Raw genomic sequence first — 20,161 nt, 5'->3', positions numbered from 1 at the left:
AGAGAGAGAGAGAGAGAGAGACAGACAGAGAGACAGAGAGAGAGAGAGACAGAGAGAGAGAGAGAGACAGAGAGAGACAGAGAGAGAGAGAGAGCAGCCGCAAAGGTCACACAGGTTTACACTGCACAACAGCCATGTCTTGTCAAAGTGTCTCAAAGCAGTTCACTAAACTACTCGATATGATGGTTAGGATTAGCGTCAAACAACTGGATGTGGGGAAGGAGAGGCAACAGTCTGAAGGAAGTTCAGTCCAGCTGTGAGCGACTGTATCTAAAAAAAAAACACAAGACAGTTACACTACTGGTCTGTGTGTCTCAAATGAAGAAGAAGCACCTACACGTTTTCCAATACATTACTGTTCTGCTGGGAAAGGGAAAAAAAAAAAAGGACGTGAAAAGAGAGAAAGTCCAGAGAGGGAAACGGCCTAAATGACTGTGTGTATGATGATGGAGACAGAGCAGTCTAAACATCCATCCATCCTACCGTGGTTCAGGCTTTGTCTGCGGGAGCATGCACACTCGGGTACTCTGCAGCGCTGCTTTCACTATGACTAAGATTTTCTGATTACATAATTAGAACTGAAGAGAAGAAGAGACTCTTGAAAATACTGTAGGCAATATATTAAACTGATACAAATATGAGAATATGCATGATATTTTTATGTACCATTTTATGGAACTTCTCACTCCTAGTTTTTCTACTGTTTCGATAGTTTGTCATCATCACGTTTAGTAAAAACTGCAACTGCTGATACCACATCTGTTGCATTCTTGTTCTTTATAAATGTACAAAATGTCACATAATTATGAAAAACTGGCATAAGGAGCAAACCATCAGTAGCAGAGAATGAACAAATGAAAATTATTTTTCCTCAAAAAGTAAAATCAATTCTAAAAACAGCTTAGGTTATTTTAATTGCAGTTAACTAAGCAGTGACTTGACCTACTGATTCTGTTCTGAAACTCTTCAAGGTTCATTAATAAGAACTACTTTTTGAGTTGGGTTGCATTCATCCTCCTCCAGTCTGGCACTTGCTTTGTCCCTCCCACGGACTGTTTGTTGAGAATCCAAATTTTAAAAAAAAATTAAGACCAACCCCTGAAGACCTGTTCAGTGACAGTCTGGTAGCTCTAACTAAGTGCGCATTTGGGTTTGACTTGTGTTGTGAGATTGAGTGCCTGTATGTCGGCTTGAAAGTCTAGGCCACAGAGAGACTTGATGGTAAATACTGTTCTTGTCCATCACTTACAACTGATTTATATATCAATAATTACACATTATTATTACTAACGAATAAAGACGCTAGTTACCATGTAAATGCACTTTTAAAGGAGTGCCTCGTTCAAAAGTGTTTTTACTTTTCACACTAAATAGAGAATATTACAAATGTTCAACAGTATGACAGGTTTTGAGTTGGAATAATTGTGTTAACATATAGCTTACACTGAGGAATGTGCATCTACATCTCTACAGTATGACTAACACACTGATATAGATATTTCAAGAGTTTCAAAATAGGTTTGTGTGTGCGAGTGTTCGTACACAAGCATCCAGACACGTCTGCAGACAGGCACCCAAATCTGTCAGGTAAGAGACAAGACTGTCTCTCTTTGTTTTTATCATCCTGAATCTTGCCTTTTCTCACCTAATAGGCAAGGACCAAAGAGTGATGCTACATTTTAGAGGGGAGGGCTAATTCATTAATTCATCTACTTTCTTGCCCATTTAATTATCTTTTTTCCCCTTTCTTTGATAAACAGGCTGTCCCTGCAACACACCTTCTTTCCACTTCGCACAAGCCCCTCCGTCTGTCCTCCTTCGTTTTGTCCTTTACCCCTTGTCCCCTTCGTTCTCTCATTTTCTGTTTTTGCCCTCTAGCAACACCTGCTCTAACAGTCATGACTGACAAGCGGGGACAAAAAAAAAAGAGAAGGCGGGTAGAAAGACTGAGTGGACAGAGGAGCGCTGCAGATGGACGTTCACCTGGTCCCGGTGCAATCCTCAGTCATCCCATCATGGTGCTTTAATACCAGCTTAGCCCAGGGCACACGGTAGGAGAACAGATTTCCAGAATGTCATAAAAGAAGATATAAATGGAGTACAAATATATAAAGTTCAGGTTTAAACTGGCAGACTAACCCAAAGTCTCACAATGAACACAGAACAAGAAGCCTACAGCAAATACTTTAGTCTTAATCCCTCACTGCTTAATGTGATTATCTCCGTCGATGCCAGTGTGGCTGCTGTCATCCAGCAGAAAGATAGAAGACAAGAGCTTCCCAGTACAGTATTTAGGAAAGATTCTTAGAAGCACTACACTAAAGAACAACACTTTCAGCTTTAAATCAGTGCAGCTCAGATTATTTCATCACACCGGGTTAAAAGAAAAGACTGAAGATATTTAAAGGGAGGATGACAAAGCGATTAGGTGGTTCGCAACGAGGACCATGTTTCGAGCCTTGACCCCTTGGTGAAAGATTCCACTCTGGGGTTAATTTCCGTTCTTTAGCTCACTGCGCCATCTGTCACATCTGCTCACAGGAAAACAACCAGATCTGTGATCAAAAGAGACGATTTTATGATACGCTGCACGAAAGGGGAATCATTGACTGACAACAGCAAGTGTCCGGTGAGAGAAGTGTCGTGGTTGGCACGGATGCAACTTTGATGCTAATCACACAAACAAGTGGAAGGTGGACGCGACGGGAAATGTAATAGAGCACAGCATGGGATTAGCACAGATGCTACAGGAAATCCTGTGTCGGCATCTGTAATATTAATAGCACTGGCAAGGATAGCAGTAAGATGATAGGCAGTTCAGCGCTGGGCCAGTTAACAAGAGGCCATACTGGCCTTGTGTAATATCTACAGTGGCAGTCATGGTCAATAAATATATAAATAAACGGAAGAAGAACAGAAACGGCAGGAGGGAGCATGAGAGGACAAAAGAGAGAAGAGATAAATGGTACAGATAGAGAGATAGAGGGGAGAGAAGGAAGCGTGGATGCTGGTAATATACAGAATGAGGTCACCGGAGTCAAAGCTAAGCTGGCTGACTGCAGAGGAAATGTGTAGCAGTCCACAGCATGATGCAGCACCATTTAAGGAGCATGGAGAAACATCTGCATTATAACACACAGATTCACACCGCATAAGCACAAACAACAGCATCGCTGGAGCCGTTCGTCACTCCTCTCTAATTTGCTTGATCATCACGTAATCGTTTCGACTCTCACGCTCTAAATGATCCACACTTTCAAAACACTTTTTTAACCTGAGGTTCCGAAGCACTTTACAATGTGTTTCTCATTCGTCCATTCACACACACACACACACACACACGCAACAATCACAGCTGTTTGTGATGCACTATTGATAAACCTTGCTTGAAAAGATAATCAGTTTGTTCCCAGCAATAAAAAAAAAAAAACTAAAATGAAAATGAAAGCATTTGCAGCACTGCATATTCTTTTAATTGATGCCGAAGGAATTTAATGACGAAGATGAATTTGAAATTGTAAAACATAACCAGTAGTAAGCTGTGGATGGAGTACAGTCCTCCAAGATGTAATGGAAAAATCCCCTTACTTTAATGAAAAGCACACAAGGAGGTAGTTTTTGATCTGCTAATGGCCTTGGGTGGCAAAAAATGAAGCATCATTAATTTGCAGTCATAATCAATGGCATGTGTGTAATTACAATCAGAGCCGGCTCAAGGCATAAGCAAACTGAGTGCCTGCTTAGGGCCCCGGTCACCAGTAGGAGGCCCGCAAGAGCAGTTAACTTCTAAAGAAATATTTGTACAGTTTTGTTATTAAAATTAGATTACAATTTTTTGCATGTTTGAGTGATGATCCATGTATTATCAAAGTTCTATTGTTGTATAAAAACCCAGTATTATGTAAACAGACCCTGCTGGTGTAGTGATTCTGCTCTCTCCGCTCTGACCTCAGGCTGCGTTGCAACCAGGCGTGCTGCGTGCAGAGCAGAGTTCATCCCAAGAGCAGGTTGATCTCCAAAATGTCGCAAAAAAGGACGTATCCCTCAGGAGCAGAAAAAGGAGGAAGAGGAGAATAAACAGCAAGATAAAGGTAACTTTCCTCAAGTTAGGAAAGTCCCTGAATATCCTTAACATTTTAATCCAGCTGTTTGAGTGTAGGGCTGCAAGTTGGCGCAGTTGGTAGCACTGTTGCCGGTTTGTGTTCCGGTGGGGGCACCAGGATCTTTCTGCGTGGAGTTTGCATGTTCTCCTTGTGCAGCGTGGGTTCTCCAGCTTCTTCCCATACATTCCATAAACATGTTGAGGTGTGAATGTGAGTGTGCTTGGTTGTCTGTCCCTAAGTGTAGTCCTGTGATAGACTGGTGACCTGTCCAGGGTGTCCCCTGCCTTCACCCTAAGTCAGCTGGGATAGACTCCTGTTGTGGGTTTTTCTTTCATTAACCGAGGGGTACCAGCAATTTTGTCCATGTGTGTAAGAGTTTTCATATTTAATGTCTCATATGACATCTAACATAGCTAACATTTGTTGTTGTTGTATCTTGCATCTTGCAAAGAGCACTGTCTCTCACCCCACCCACTGTACCTTCTGTCCCTGTTCCCGCTGTAACCTCAACTGATTTACCTGGTATGTTAACAACAACACAGACTTTGTCATTTCAAGGGTAATATGACATCTAACATGGATGACTTTTGGTTTATTTTGTTACTTTTAGTGGGCCTGTGACATTCAATATCTCAATAATTAAGTCACTTTAAATATTAAGTGTAAATCAATCCTAGGCCACACTTGTAGGTGAATTTACTACCATTGTAAACCGTAGATGGGTGAAAAGATACCTGGTATGTAAAAGGATGCTGTCATTAGCACTGCTGCTACTTTGCAGCTCTTCGAGGTTTTATATATTGCTTCTCTGTCTGGCCAGCAGGGAGAGTTGCTGACTTTTGCCAAATATTAATAGTAAGATTTTTCTGCTAGTTTGCAAATCTGCTTCAATTACCTTTATCATTGTGGATGACAATCACAAAACAAGAAGTCTCACATCGAGTTTTACGAGTGTATTCATTATAACAAATTAGAAAATGAAAAAAGTTTATAGTAGGTGTGTGAATGATCATTGAAAAAAAGCATGTTTTGCTTAGGGCCCCTTGGAGGCTTGGGCCGGCACTGATTACAGTACTAATTCCATATCTGAGACGGATGAGATATGAGGTTTGGAGAAGCTACAATTTCATCTAATACTGTATTGATTGCCTTTTTTTTGCCGCCTAGTGGCAGCAGAAAAATCTGTTTAGCAAGCAGTTACCATAGAGTGCATATATAAGATGCACACAACCTCCCCATCTAAAATGTGAAGCCAATGTGGAAGTGGTTTAAACCTGCATTCTTTCTGATGGCCAGCAGAGGGCGACTCCTCTAGCTTCAAAAAGAATTCTGATTGTAGAACAGTGTGTGAGAAAATGATCCTATTCTCACTTGATATATGACCTCAGTAAACATTTTCCTAATGCATTTATGGTTTCAACCGCTAGTTTTGAATCTTCTTCAATACCACATGATGTTCACTTTGTAAATTATGGTCCCATATAGTTGTAAAATAGACAATAAAGCAGAGTATATATTAGGGAGTGGGTGCTTTGTGATCGACAAGTCCGTACTGTATGGGTGTGGGGAGTTCCCAACCTTTCTATGGTGCTGTAGTCTAAAAAACGATGAAGGACAGTTTACGGCACTGACATCATAAAGCTGCCATCGCTGATGAGCCGTAAAACCAAAACAGTGAGCTGAAAGATGCTAAAATACTAAAAATGGAATTGAATAAAACAAGCATTAAAAAGCACAAAGACAAAAGATGCAGAAATTACTGCTTTTGTGAGGCTCACTGTTGCAGCTATATTGAGTTGAGTATTAAAGAAGGAAATGAACATGAGACGTCCATTTGCCAAAGCTGCTGGGAATATGACAGATGGGATAAGCACAGCCAAAATTTGTCAGTATTTGGTTTCAGGCTGGTGAAAATTGTGAAACCCTGGCTTTGGCCATGTATGTTAAATCAGCATGAATTAAAGGCCTTGTGAAGTCAGTGTTTTCCATCAAAGCTCTGCATCCTTGCACTCAACACACATCCAAGATGCTGAAGTGTGTTGGTGCTATCGCAGAGAGCAACTTAATTGCTGAAAAGCAGGCAATAAGGAGTCAGTATTACAGTGAGATAATAAGAAAATATCAACAGATAAAAAAGTCTAGAGGGGTAAATGCTGTGTGGCTTCATCTGGGAAAGATCTGTGGTTTTACTGACTCATCGGGGATTATGGACTACATGTTCCTATGAGAGAAACTTTGTATTTCCCGTACTTGCTTGTGGCACTGCTGTCATGGCAACATGGGTCAAAGGTTACATGCTCCTGGGCGGAACACGTAAAACTGCTGAGAAACGAAAAAGAGAGAAGAAAAAAAAGAAGAGGTACAGGAACACGAACACACAAATGCGAGACATACACTTCACAAGACAAAAGAACAAATGGGGGGGTTAAAACGCAGCTCAGGTTTGGTTAAATTGAGAGAGAAAGAAAAGGGCAGAATAAACACCATCAGCATCTATATGTATGAAAAGATGAGAGGAACTGGTCGGAACATTTTCCTTAAACGACCCTGAGAGGGAGAAGCGCGAAACTATGGCAACTGTGTTTTCTCCATCTCCATCTCCATCTCCCGGCATTCTCTTTGTGAGACAAGAGGTGGTACGAGAGGCAAGGCCACAGACACACAGGAAACATTTTTTAGATGATGCTTCCAGGTAACAGTTGCCAGCCTCTATCTTCACAAATAGAGCACTTCTGTGCCTTCACACTCTACTTCAACGTGCAATTTGATGCCAGAACCCTCTGCTCGACATCATCCATGCTGCATTAAAGTGAATTTCTCTGTGTTGATTCTGGAAGTAATATATTATGATGGCCTTTAAAGGTTGGCAATAACTTGTGACTCTGAGAGACCTTTCAGAACACACAGACTTATCAATGGCACAAAGCACACATGCACACTTGGTGATTAATGGGGTCGACCGTCTGTCAGAGCTTCTCCTGCATAATCACTACGATAATCATGCCTGTGTGTTCGACAGAAAGATAGAAATGGAGTGTATGTTTTGTGTTCATATGCATTTTAAGCCAAACTGATCTATGAAAGAAAATCCCCATTGGGATTTATGAGAAGTGTGTGCTTGTGTGTGTCAGCCCTTGTGTGTATATGCGTTGTCATAAACCTTTTTCTTTCTGGCAGCACAAGTCGCAATCAGGGCTTAGCGACGCCAAGGGCACAGTAACCATGACAACTAGGCCAATAGCAGCCATGAATGGATGGAGGAGGGGATGAAGTGAATAGATGGATGGATCATGAGGCTGAGGGGCTTCTAGTTCAAGTCTAGCGTTTTTTGTAAATCTGTTTTGTCATTCATATTTAACAGTGGAAGAAGCATGAGCAGACAGAAGGCAAACCACCTGGTTAGCCAAGCTGAAATGAAAGAGAAAAACAACGGGAGAAATAACATTATCATCGAGACCTTATATCACTCACAGGCTCATGAGTGAACATTCTGATTCAACTTTGCCTTCACTTACTGCGCTTTTCAGCACACACAGTCAAAATCCTGGGAATCCCTGGTTTAGACAATTCATTTAGACCAAGCAGCTTCTAGGTGTTGGTCCTGTCAAGTTTTTATTTGCTGTTAGCTCATTTTTCATTGCAATATCAAGCTTTGCATCTCTATGAAAACAGCATGACTAGAAGTAGTGAGAACTCGAAAATGTTTTCTGTGAAGAACGGCACAGATAAATTATTAAAAATACAAAAGTTGAATTTCTTTGAATATTATTCTTACAAAAATAGAAAAATCTGGAACTAACATGTACAAAATGTTCATAGCCAAAGATGTTACCAACATCAAAATAAAAAAGGGGGGCTTCGTAAGGTTTTATTGATATTCACATACTTTTTCATGATGTTTTAAGTCATATTTTTAAATCAGTTTCAATACTTGTCTCTTATCTGTCCTGTGTAAGCACAGCCTGCAGTTCAGCTGAAACTTTACAGAATTTTTGTGACAGTCAGTCATCAGTTGTGCCAAAGTTCTCAGAAATTATGTCTTTTACAGAATCTGGTTCGCGCAAACAGTTTATTTGTGGCAAATTTTTAAATGAGATGTGCAGAATATAGTGATTTTGATAACATATCAGTATAAGATTTTCAATGGAACGTCAAGTTTGAGATAATTATGAACCATCAGAGAGCTAAAAATACACTGAACAAAAATATAAACACCCCATGTTAAATATAAGAGTTTTATGAACATTTGGGTTACGCAATATATAGAGAAACTCAAAATATATTTTCAGTAATTACTGATCTTCATATCGGCATTGATAACATCGTGGTCCGGTCATTTATAGCGGATTGACAGTCCTTTGAACATGACAGGGGTCAGGTTGAGGAATCTGATTTTTCAGTATCTTGTGCCAGCTGCATCTCTCAGAGCAACACATCTTCTTCGCATGGAGTTGATCAGATTGTCTATGGTGGCTCCTGGAATGCCACACAGAGCAAACCCACACTGCCTGGAAGTGGAACACGGTCCCGGACACGCCTATCCAGAACATCCCAAAGATGCTCTATTGGGGACATGTCTGGTGAATATGCAGGCCAGTCCAGAGTTTCAATGTCCTCTGTTTGAAGGAATTCCATGCAGATGCTGGCAACATGAGGTCGGGCATTGTCATGTTGAAAGGTGATGTCATGCTGGCGCACAAACGGCACAAGAATTGGGGTGAGAATCTCGTCCCGATATCTTTGTGCATTAAGGTTCCCTTCAATGAAGTGCAATGGTGTTCTGTGCCCGTATGTGATGCCTGACCACACCATCATGCCACCACCTCCATGGGCAACCCTGGGCATAACATTTGCATCTGCAAACCGTTCACCCACGAGTCGCCAGATACGCTGTCTTCCATCTGCACGATACAACTGGAACCTGGATTCATCCGTGAACATCACTCTTCTCCAGCGTGCCAAGGGCCATCGGACATGTGCATTCGCCCATGCGATTCGGTTCCTACGCTGGACAGCAGTGAGATCCAGACCACGGTGAGGGCGCCGAGCATGCAAGTTGACTTCTCGTAGGCGGTTACGGACAGTCTGAGATGTGATGCATCTGTTGTGCAGACCAGTAGTCTCATCAGCTGTGTGTGGCGCTGGTCTTAGTCGATCCCGCAGATGGACGAGCTGGATGTGGCGATCTTGTTCTGGAGTGGTCACACGTGGCTGACGAGGATGAGGTCGATTTGCAGTCATGCCAGTCTGTTGGAAACAAACTCTGAAACGGCCTATGGTCCGATCATGGACATTGAGCCGTGCAGCTACTGCTCTGGTGGACATCCCTGCATCCAACATGCCAATGGCACGCTCCCGCATAACTTGTGACATCTGAGGCATTATGACTTGTGATAACATTTGACATTTTGGGGTGGCCTTTTATTGTCCCCAGTCCAAGGATTGTCCAGCTGTTGCTCATTTTGTCTGATCACCCACTGGACATGCCCACCCATGCATTGAGTAAAAAAGCAACTCACTGAGTAATGCTCACTGAGAGCAAGTTGGATTAAAAATTATACACAAATCAAGAGAAATATTACTTTTGTACAATAAAATGCTCATTTACAGCTGTTAGCTCCACATGGCAAAAATATTTGACATGGGGCGTTTATATTTTTGTTCAGTGTATATTGATTCTTTCTCTGAGAAATGGTGTAATTTTGGTGATTTCCTATAAAGATTACATGTCTTTCAAACCTGCCGGCAGGTTCAAGTATCCAGAGGTTAACTGGCTTGTTTACAACCTGTCTGATTGTGCTTCTTGCCACATTGGACTTTGTTATTGCGATGCTCCTGAGATCTAAATCTCATGACTTGTGTGCAGTGTGACTACAGTGTTTTCATAGCCAATAGAAATTATGGTAAAAACAAAACAGAAACAAAAGAATTCAGAGAACTAAAATAAAACTAGCCAGGGATTTGCCTGTCTCCGAATGGGCATTTGTGGTGGGTGACTATGGACGACATTAAGGTCTGTGTACAGTAAAGGAAATAAACCTGTGTTACCTTATTTGATAGAAATCTATGCATTTCCCTGTTACTTCAAAAACATCAGGGGATGCATTTAAGGGTCTGCTCTTTAATGATTGCTCATAGTAAAATCAATACTTTCAGATGATTCAAAAGACTCTCGATTAGGTAACAAAAGTTGAGTTTAGCAGCCCTCCATGAAAACAGAGAGCTGTGAAATCAACGATACAGCTGATGGGCAAGAAGAGGGAGACCAACAGAGGTTATATTGTGTAGAAATGCATCCAAAGATTTAAAGCCCCCTTCGAGCACAGAGGCAGGCTGGGTAATTGGCCTGTAAACCATATCTCCCAGCTCCGTGTGTGTATTTTGTGTGTGTGTGTGTGTGTCCACCCTAACCCACCTAAACTGCTACTGCCATCAACATCATTCTCTGCTGATGACAAACTCAGATAAGAGGACACCCGCTTGACACACACCCAACACATCACTAACAATCACTGATTTAATTCCTCCCAAGTACTGCTGCTGCTAAGGCAATCATAACGAGGTCTGTTAGCTACTGCAAAGGAGCCATTTTAGTTTGTGTTAAAACCTTCTGGACAGGCTGAATTAACCCGCTGCATAAACACAACTCCATGACTCACACTCGATAAGATGTGAATGATGGTGCGTGTGCAGTTTTTTTTTTTGTTTGTTGTTTGCGTGGGCCTGCATGTGGACAAGCCTTGGTAATAAAAAATGTTTTTTATTGTACCTAAAAGATTGTGTTTGAGGGTTTGTATGTGTGTGTGTGCGAGTACAAAGTCCAGCTTGTGTAATGGAGCGGATTTTCCATTCCGCACTCTTGTTAACTGACTAACTAACTAAAGAAACACTAAGAGTTGTGTATACATAACAGATGAACCAAACAGGGCTCTGAATATTCGCTGAAAGATATTAATTTGCCCAATGCCATTCAGTGAGGTGCCACAATGGCAAAAATCCTTTTTTGCAAGAAAAAAGAAAAAAGAAAAAAAAACAACTAATATTCACAATCTGACAAAAACCTTCCAGTCTAAGTTGATTTTAAGGCCGTTCTTGCTTCCTTTTTTTTCCTTCTTTTTCTAGGCGACTGAATTCACATAAAGGATGAGAAGTTTCGCTCGAAAACTTTGCAAGGAAAAAAGCACGAAGGATAAAACCGGGCAGAGCAGTCAAGGACACCTGCTTAACAAATCGTTAAATAGCCGGGCTTTATCTGGACTGCATAACATAATGATGAATGAGACTTTAAGGAGGAAGTGCTGAGGAGCGGTGATGGAAGATGGTGGTGGTGGTGGTGGTGGGGAGGGGGAGAGAAGAAGAAGATGATGTACTGGAATGTACTGCAGAAAATGATGGGGGCAGTGGCAGTGAAAGGGAGAGTGTGAAAGAGGGCATCTTCAAGCCTCAGTGCCTTTTCTCATTTAAGAAGGTGTGTGTGTGTGTGTGTGTGTGTGTGTGTGTGTCCATGTGAGTATGTGTGTGCATCATCAGGGTTCCCTTCCTGTTGTCATCAGAGTGCTGCTGGAACACCAAAATCCCCTCATAGTGCCACTTAAACAGAATCCAGAGTCTGTTTCCCCTCGTCGTCATAACTGTAATTTTTATCTTTTGATCAAACAGGAATTAACCCTCCAAACCAGACACCCCGCAGGCAGGTGTGACAACGCTTTCTATAAAAGCCTAGCCAAAATTACATGATTTATCAAAGAAAGAAGCTGTAAAAAAATAATAAAACAATAAAATAAAAAAATAAACAGAGAGAATCATCGAAATTTGAACTTTTTGACAATCCTTGAACTATTCATCTGTGATTTGTTGCTTGACTGGAAAACTTAACCAAATCTGACCTTTAAATTGTGATATTTTTTAAAATCACATATTCAACATGTCTCTATTAAAAACTTGTCGTAAATAAACAATTTCCTCTAACCGGATTCTTTAAAAAATAAAAATTCTGTGCTTCTTTACGCGACAGGGAGGTTATTAGTGACTCAGCTATGACTAACAGTTAAGCAAAATTTATTTTTTCCGATTGAATTGCAAGCTGGTAGAAGAAAAATGTAAATATCTATAACATTTAAAGCCACGGTTTCATTTTTTCAGTAGTGGGCACTTGTTGCACATCTTGCTTCTGAACATTTTTGTAAAATAAATTGTTAAAGAGATTTAACCTTCAATTTTGCTTCTAATTGTGATCTACAACACTATCGCTTTGTCATACTGCACAAAAGACATTTCTGAGTTGTCTCTACTTCTAGTCATGGTCGTGCCGTTTCCATAGATGTGCAGGACTTTATATTGCAGTGACAAATGAGCCCACAGTGAGTAGAAATATACACAAAATGCCCAGAAACTGCTTGGATTTCAGAGGGTTAAAGGCAAGAACTGGCAGGTCTGACTGTTTTCAGCTTGCTGGTGAAATAGTCAATTGAGCTGGACATTGCTGCCTTCAAAACTGACACATTCAATCTCAATACAGCGTGTGATGTAAGAAGATGAAAAGGCAAAGAGGGAAAAAATAATGCCAAAACAGATCACATGGGAAAGAGAAGAGACAGATTGGACATTTTCAGGTCAAGTGTCGGCAGCCAGGATGATGTCTCATAATATCAAGCCTTCATGATCATATCTAAAACGTTTAACAGAAATGACAGTCACTGCTCCTGCGAAAATAAAAGATTAAAACTTGTGAGTTTTCCCTTTTCTGGACGACCATAAAGCATAATTCAGACCATATACTTGCCAAACCCTTAGCAAGCCTTTCCGCACAATTAAATATCTTCTGCTGCATCACAGATGCTGCAAAGAGGAGCTGAAATTCACTTCCAGGCAGGCAAAACATTTCAGATAAACAGCACTACTGCATACAATACATCTGGCAGGGGAAGTTTTGTTGGTTGGAATTCTGTAAGTGAGCCTGTATCAGACCTGTTGTATACATTAAGTGAAAAGGAATAACAACTTCCTACTTATTGAGGCTCTTTAATAAAGGAGGAAAAGCACTTAGCACATTGGTAAAGAATGAATGAGGACTAAATATTCAAACAAATAAAGCACCGAAATGCATTTCACTTACAAATCTGTGCATTTTCACTCTATAATCTTGGCTTATTCGACTTGAAACCTTTGCTCTGCTTCTCAAAGCCTTGAGCTGCTTTTATTAACGCACACAATAGAGATCTCTTTAAAAAGTTAAAACTTCCAGATCAACTTTTAAGTACGTGGCTCACTTGTGCTGTCATGATGGGCGCTGTTGACAGACAGAAAGAGCATATTATTATATGAACAACTTTTATAGTTTGTTTCATGAGCTGTACTGTGGCTTCAGTACAAAAGTTGACTATATTTTGTCAATATTAAGTTGATGTAATTTAAATTCTGACAGATGCAGTTATTTGTTATGTTGTCAGTCATGTCCCTCTACGTCAAAATATCTTTTATTCACCTCCAATTAGATTCTCACAAGATCATTGTTTAGTTTCAAGATTTTTGTCACAGCACTGACACAAATCAGCGTCTTTAAGGACAAATACAGGTTTACTTTTCGATTCTTTCGGTTATTCTCACAGCATCTGAATGTGTCGACTTCATGTCTAAATGAGCATCCTGGTCACTTTTTAAAAGTTGCAACGGCAATCTTACTAAGTGGGAACATTTCTGTAAAACTTTCAACACAGGTCTGAACTGTATACAGTCACATTAACCAATAGACATGCACCAACAACATACATCATAACATCATAAAGCACGTTAACTGAAGTGTCAATAAAAATAAAGGTTTACTCCAACAAAGATAGTCTACAGGTCAGATTAGCGAAATTCACTGATGATTAGTGTAACAGCATTGTACGGAATATTGAAACTAGAAAAGTAACGCATATCTTGTCATTAAAAAGCAGAATTCAGTCCAGAGTGATTCAATTTGTAACAAGTGTATAATTAGCTTTACTGTAGATGTATGTTCTGTCATGTGGTATTCCATTATTTTTTCCTAATGTTTTAGGTTTTTGCTGTTGTACTGTTTTAGTATATATATCGAAATATTTAGGACAGTAAAAACCGAAGGCAGAATTTGGTATCACTAGAGTATATTTTGAAAAACGTTTACAAGAGCTGCTTGTAGGAGCCTCTGAGTTTATTAAATAACTGCAACATCTGACAGCAGCAGGATCCATTTCAAGCATCTTCAAAGCAAGCAAGTTGCGTGAGTTTACGCACATAGAACAACAGCAGCAAGTTCATTAATTGCTTGTAATTATAACTTGAAGATGAGAACAGACTGTGTATACTGTGTACTTTGCTTCACTTAAGACAGGTGAGCTGTAAAACAGAGTCACATTTCACAAGTTACTGTTAAGTAATTTGTTACATGGCGGTTGTTCTCAGGTTGAGCCTTGTGCTCCATCACAACTGGATTTTTAAAAATTTTACTGTTAGATAATCGGGCTGCAGGGTGGCGCAGTTGGTTAGCACTGTTGCCTTGCAGCAAGAAGGTTGCCGGTTCGTGTCCCGGTGGGGGCACCGGAATCTGCATGGAGTTTGCATGTTCTCCTCATGCAGCGTGGGTTCTCTCCGGGTTCTCCGGCTTCCTCCCACACAGTCCAAAAACATGTTGAGGTTAATTGGTGATTCTAAATTGTCCGTAGGTGTGAATGTGAGTGTGCTTGGTTGTCTGTCTCTAAGTGTAGCCCTGTGATAGACTGGTGACCTGTCCAGGGTGTCCCCTGCCTTCGCCCTAAGTTGGCTGGGATAGACTCCACCCCCCACGACCCTCGTGAGGAATAAGTGGTGTATAGATGATGGATGGATGGATGTTAGATAATCATCACATATGGAGAAAATGTTCAGTGTATAGAATATCATAACCAAAGTAGGCTATTCGTCATTTAGACAATCTGATAAGCTTGCCGTTAGTTTAGATTTCCTCTTTTTTTAACCTGGCCACAGCTTCATAAAGCAGCAATGTTATACAGCCCATATTGAAGAGGGCTGTAGCTGGCTAGCTTTCCCCTTCATGTACACTTATTTCAGTGCTGAAATGCTTTCCAGCAGGGTCAGAGTGCAACTGAAAACTCAAAACAGTCAAACGGCTCTAAAGTACAGTGTTTTTCACTCTGAGGTTTCTACATTGAGTTTTCAATTAGAACTGAAACCCCCTTGCATATATCAATTCCACAAAACCCTCACAGATTTAATCATTACTAGAGTACCAGTAACTGAAAATTGTTTTGCAAGATCACATAACAAGAGCCCATAAATTGCAATGACCCAATGAACTGCTGTTAAATGCAATCATATTTAAAATCATCATGTACTAATACACTTGACCTTAGCAACACCTGCCACGATCCCTTTAGGTACTGTAGTTCATTCTTGTACTATTGTTACGGCACTCGAAGACATGTGAAAGTGGAACTGTTTTGAAGGGGCTTTGTTGCCATAGCTTTATGGGTTTGGCTGTTTGACTTTCCACTGGCCCTTTTATTTGATAAGCATGATAAGTGATAGGCAATGATAGGTATGTAGCTCTCTGATGCACAGATAACATTAAATCAGAATAGATGAACTAGGCGGTTAAAAACAACCTGAATAATATTAAATCACAGTTATCCAGGGTTTGTAGAACTCTGTAGCAATTCCTCATCCCCTCAGATGAACATTAACAGCAATATTAAAGTATTTTTTTCACAATTGTAGTTGAAGCTGCATTACATTCTTTTTTGATTAGAAACAATAACACGATTAATTAGCTGAGTAGAATGAGTATACTGTATATGTATATACATACAACACAGTTTCAGATACAGGCATTAAAAAGGATTTCCTATGTGTATTGCCTCCCAAATAATTAATCATTTCATTTAAGCGGACCTTAGTGTGATAAGGGAAACTGAAAGCGACTTTTGGTAATTTGTATTGTGCAATAAGTTAGGTCTCAATATGCATATAGTGCAATGTCAGCTACCACTCACAAGTCTATCAAGGCTCAAAAGGCAAATTCACTGTGAGTTATAGAAACACTGGCTGCTCAGTGCTGATTGAGAATCAGGCCAAAGCAAGAAGAAAGCAATCAGTAGTCTTTTGGGACCATTCTGATTTTCTGGCCGAAAGCAAACCGCTCATTTGTTTTTTGATAAAAAAAAAAAAACAAAAACTCAGTCTGACAAAAATTAACCTCCTTCCAATGATAAAGGCATACCAGCAGTGTGAGTTTTTTTCTCCTTTTACCAATGTAAGGACATTTTCTCCAGTGCACTTTAGTTTTTAAACACCAAACTGACAAGACCCCAGGGCACCCATGGCTTCAAGTGGTACCTAGGACAATCTAAAGGTGTTTTTTTTTTTAAACCTGCAACTTGACTCAGGTTGTAACAACAAAGCTGACTTCCAAAGTTCTGTGAAATGACCAGAAACTGACTAGAAAAGATGCTCTGCCAATCCCCTCCATAGGTTTAATCTGATTTGAAGGTGATTATTGTGCGCCATTGTTCTAACTGGTCTTAATGCAGAATAATTATTATTTAATATTTCTATAGCTAGATGATGTAGCTCATGATGATGATCATGAGTGTGCAAAGCAGGATAAATCTGGGTGTAGAATGGTTAACTGTTGGTGTGGGCAGCATATGTATATATAATTTGGATGCTGAGACATGTTAACAGTGACTCAAAATGTAGGGTGACATGAAGGGTAAAAATATATATACTTCCGTGGAAAGAAAAATAGACGAAATACAAAAAAGAACAAAAAAAACCCAACAAGCCTGCAAAGAGCAATAAGCTTCGTCAGCTCTGAGGTCAGCACATAATCACGCTTAAGAGGCTTGCTGAGTCATGTATGAGCGGGAAGACAGTAGAGTACAACGCACCACGGAGTGAGAAACGATGAGCAGTTCAACAGCAGCAAACAAACAGAATGAAATATTCTTGCTTTGGAGGCAAGACAGGCTCACACAGTTTGTCTGTGCTACATCTGGGCCTTGTGCATTTGTGTGTCTACGGCTGCAGGCTGCTTCCTTGGTGTCCTTTCTCAAACTATCGAATAATATACTGTCAGAGCTGTCAGCAAAACAATGCTGTAGCTAGAACTATTGCCTTGAGGTTTTATGACTCTGCCTGCTCAACAAATTGCAGCTCACCTACATATCTGTTCAGACTTGACCTTTGCCACCTCAACATTTTTTTCAGATTAGACAATTGTGTGAAATTTTATTATAATTAACGTATGAAGTCTTGAGTTGTGGCCAAAAACGTGTTTTGTGAGGTCACAGTAAATTTCCACGACCAACGTTGAATTTGTTCATCTTTGAGTCAAAGGATTTAAAAAACTTGATGCAATTCCCTCAAGGCTTTCCTTGTATTTTAAGTTTGTAAAAAATGTTATAGACATACAGATGGACACAGTAAAAACACAAAGCCTGTGGTCACAGCTGTCGTTGCTGCAGAGGCATAAAAACACAAACCCCCGAGCTCACACTGAGCTCAGGCTGTCAGAATGTGTGTGTGTATATTCATGTGTACGCATCTGTTGGCTGGAGCCACATCTGTGATGGCCACAATGCTGCCATCAGCAATCCCCCCCTCCTATTAAACTGCACCCTGTTCAATCAAAGTCAGTTGTTTTGGGAAATGTGCATGTGTTTTCAACCCACACACTTGTGGCATCACCCACAAAATAGGTTAACACAGCTCAACAGTTAGAAATAAACAAATCCTGACATCTGCAACACTTCAGGAAGTATTTTGGCAACAGGAAGAACAAACAGGGCACGCGGTATATTTAAAAGACATGCAAATTTCTATTAATTCAACCGCTAGAGACACACAACAAGGCTTTATGTGTGCACCAACTAGAGAACAATACATTAAGTGCATTATGGGCTCCTTCCTGAAGCCCAGAGTGATATAATAATTCACAGGCAGCTCTGTTCAAAACCCCCTCCCTCTAACCCTGCAGTGGAATGTGAAGTGTTCAGCTCTGTGGAGCTCCAAGGCGTGTCCAAACCTTGTTAATACAGGCCTCTGCTCACTGGGGATCACAGCCAAGCAGATGCCAGCATTATGCATTATTCCTCTGGCAAGATTTCATGCTCTGCTCGCTCGCTGCAAGATACGATGGTGGTCAGGTTTTCAAAGAAATGTTTTGACTCTTTACAACTCTGAAATTGTTTGAAGAAACCCAACAAAACTCAAAGCTGGAGCTCGACAGCTTTCCTCTGTCCTGATCATACCTTCCATAAAGTTTTATTGTGTTTACTTTGTCTTTTAAAAGCTCGGGTAGGCCAACTGAGCATGCTTGCCTTTGTCTCAGTAATATCCTGTTGCATAGATATTTACATTCACACATCAGAGGTGCCTTGTGCAAACCGAAATCTTTTTATTCTTGATTGCAAATTGGGCCCCTGGAAAGACTTGTGGTTGAATCTCTCGCACCAGGATTTACAAGCAAAGTTTTCAAGGGAAGCAAAACCAAAGGGAGGATAAGCAAAGAGATATGAATAGTCGAGAGAAAGAATTGTGACCATTTTTACTCATGTTAAGGAGCTCAAAGTGTGATATTCTGAAGTAAACAAATCTAGAATGGCAGGTTTGCTGATATGACCATGCTACTATTGGCTAAAAATTCTTGGCATTTAATGGAACTTGGCAAACAGGAAAACATGGAACAGATGGTCAGGGAGTAGTATTAAGACAGTGTCAGGTTATTTATTAAACACAAGAAATGTGATATGTGTTCAATGTTGCAACCTTCAACTACCTGGCATGACTGAGAAATATGCAACACCACAATCTGGTGTGAACAAAAGCTTCAGTGGGAGTTTGGGGCAAAAAAATAAAAAGAATAAAAATCATACACTTCTACTGCAAAACCATCCAGTTTCTTTAAAAAAATAAATAAAATAAACGGTCAAAGAAGTGGAGCAGCTTAAAGTGATAGGAAGCATCTCATCACAGTAAAATGTGAACAGTCCCTGCAGGAATGCGAGGAAGAGAAAAGGGAGACATCTAAAGTAGGAAGGGAGGAATAAACAGATGGCTGAGAATGTAGAAAAGCAATGATTTAGCCTTTATTTCTCCTGTCTTTGTGCCCTCTGGCCATCTGAGGAGACTTCTGTGTTCTGTACCAGACTGAAAGCCCTCAAAGGAGCAATACTTGCAGTATGCCTGACAGAGAGAAGAAAAAAGGGCGCTGACAAGCAGGACGGCAAACCCTGCATTAGCAGACTCCCCTTAAAGAAAGATTGGTGTTGGGAAATATGCTTATTTGTTTTTGTGCTGAGAGCTTGATTAAAAAATGGTATAAAGAGCAGTTGTTTAGCTTAGCTTAGTGTTAAGGCAAGCGGCAGGGGTCAACAGTTAGCTTGGCTTGGCCTACTAGCAACTTAAAGCTCACAAACTGAAACATTATATCTCTTTTGTTAATAAAACCAAAAGTGTGCAAAGTTGTACATAACACAGGCTAGGTATTTACCATTGTCCCCAATCTTTATGCCAAGTTACCCCTTGAGAATAGCTTCATGTACAGCATACATTTATGTAAGAAAGAGAAGTAGATTTCTCTAAAACTTTACCCATTTTTCTTTAGATTGACCTTTTTTCCCTATACTTTACTTGACTGCACATTGTAGCCTGTGTTCTTATTCTTTAGAGACAAATGAATAATCATACTATCTTCTACTGCGTTAATCAAGTCGAATGGGAGTCACTTGGCAACTACAACAATCCTACTTCAAGTATAACAAAGACTCAAGGATTAGAAAGTTTTATACGCGTAGATAAATCTAAGCATAATGCATGAGCAGTTATATGCATATAATGTATTAATGCAATGCTGATGTGGCAGCTGCTACAGCAGATATGTAAAAGGTTAATAACACACCATCCAAAAATAGGATGGAAAATCACCAAATTGCTGAAGTGACCATGAAAAACAAAAATAAAGAAGGGGAGGGTTTTTACTGTCCAACTTTTCAGAATGTGTGTGTATGTATTTAAAAGTGTCTGTATGTAGAAGGACA

The 20,161-nt window shown here is 40.2% G+C and overlaps 1 protein-coding gene across 2 annotated transcripts in view; it reads right to left on the bottom strand.

Annotated features, from left to right (window-relative positions):
- rps6ka1 (ribosomal protein S6 kinase a, polypeptide 1) overlaps nt 1-20,161 on the bottom strand; it is a 60,315-nt gene that overhangs the window by 16,364 nt on the left and 23,790 nt on the right. The gene's annotated exons all lie outside the window — the stretch shown is intronic.

This window comes from Stegastes partitus, unplaced genomic scaffold (genome assembly GCF_000690725.1).
Source record: "Stegastes partitus isolate 25-593 unplaced genomic scaffold, Stegastes_partitus-1.0.2 Scaffold48, whole genome shotgun sequence".
In the NCBI taxonomy this organism is placed as follows: Eukaryota; Metazoa; Chordata; class Actinopteri; family Pomacentridae; genus Stegastes; species Stegastes partitus.
The sequence above is the reverse complement of the archived record's forward strand: the minus strand, read 5'-3'. Positions and strand labels throughout refer to the sequence as shown.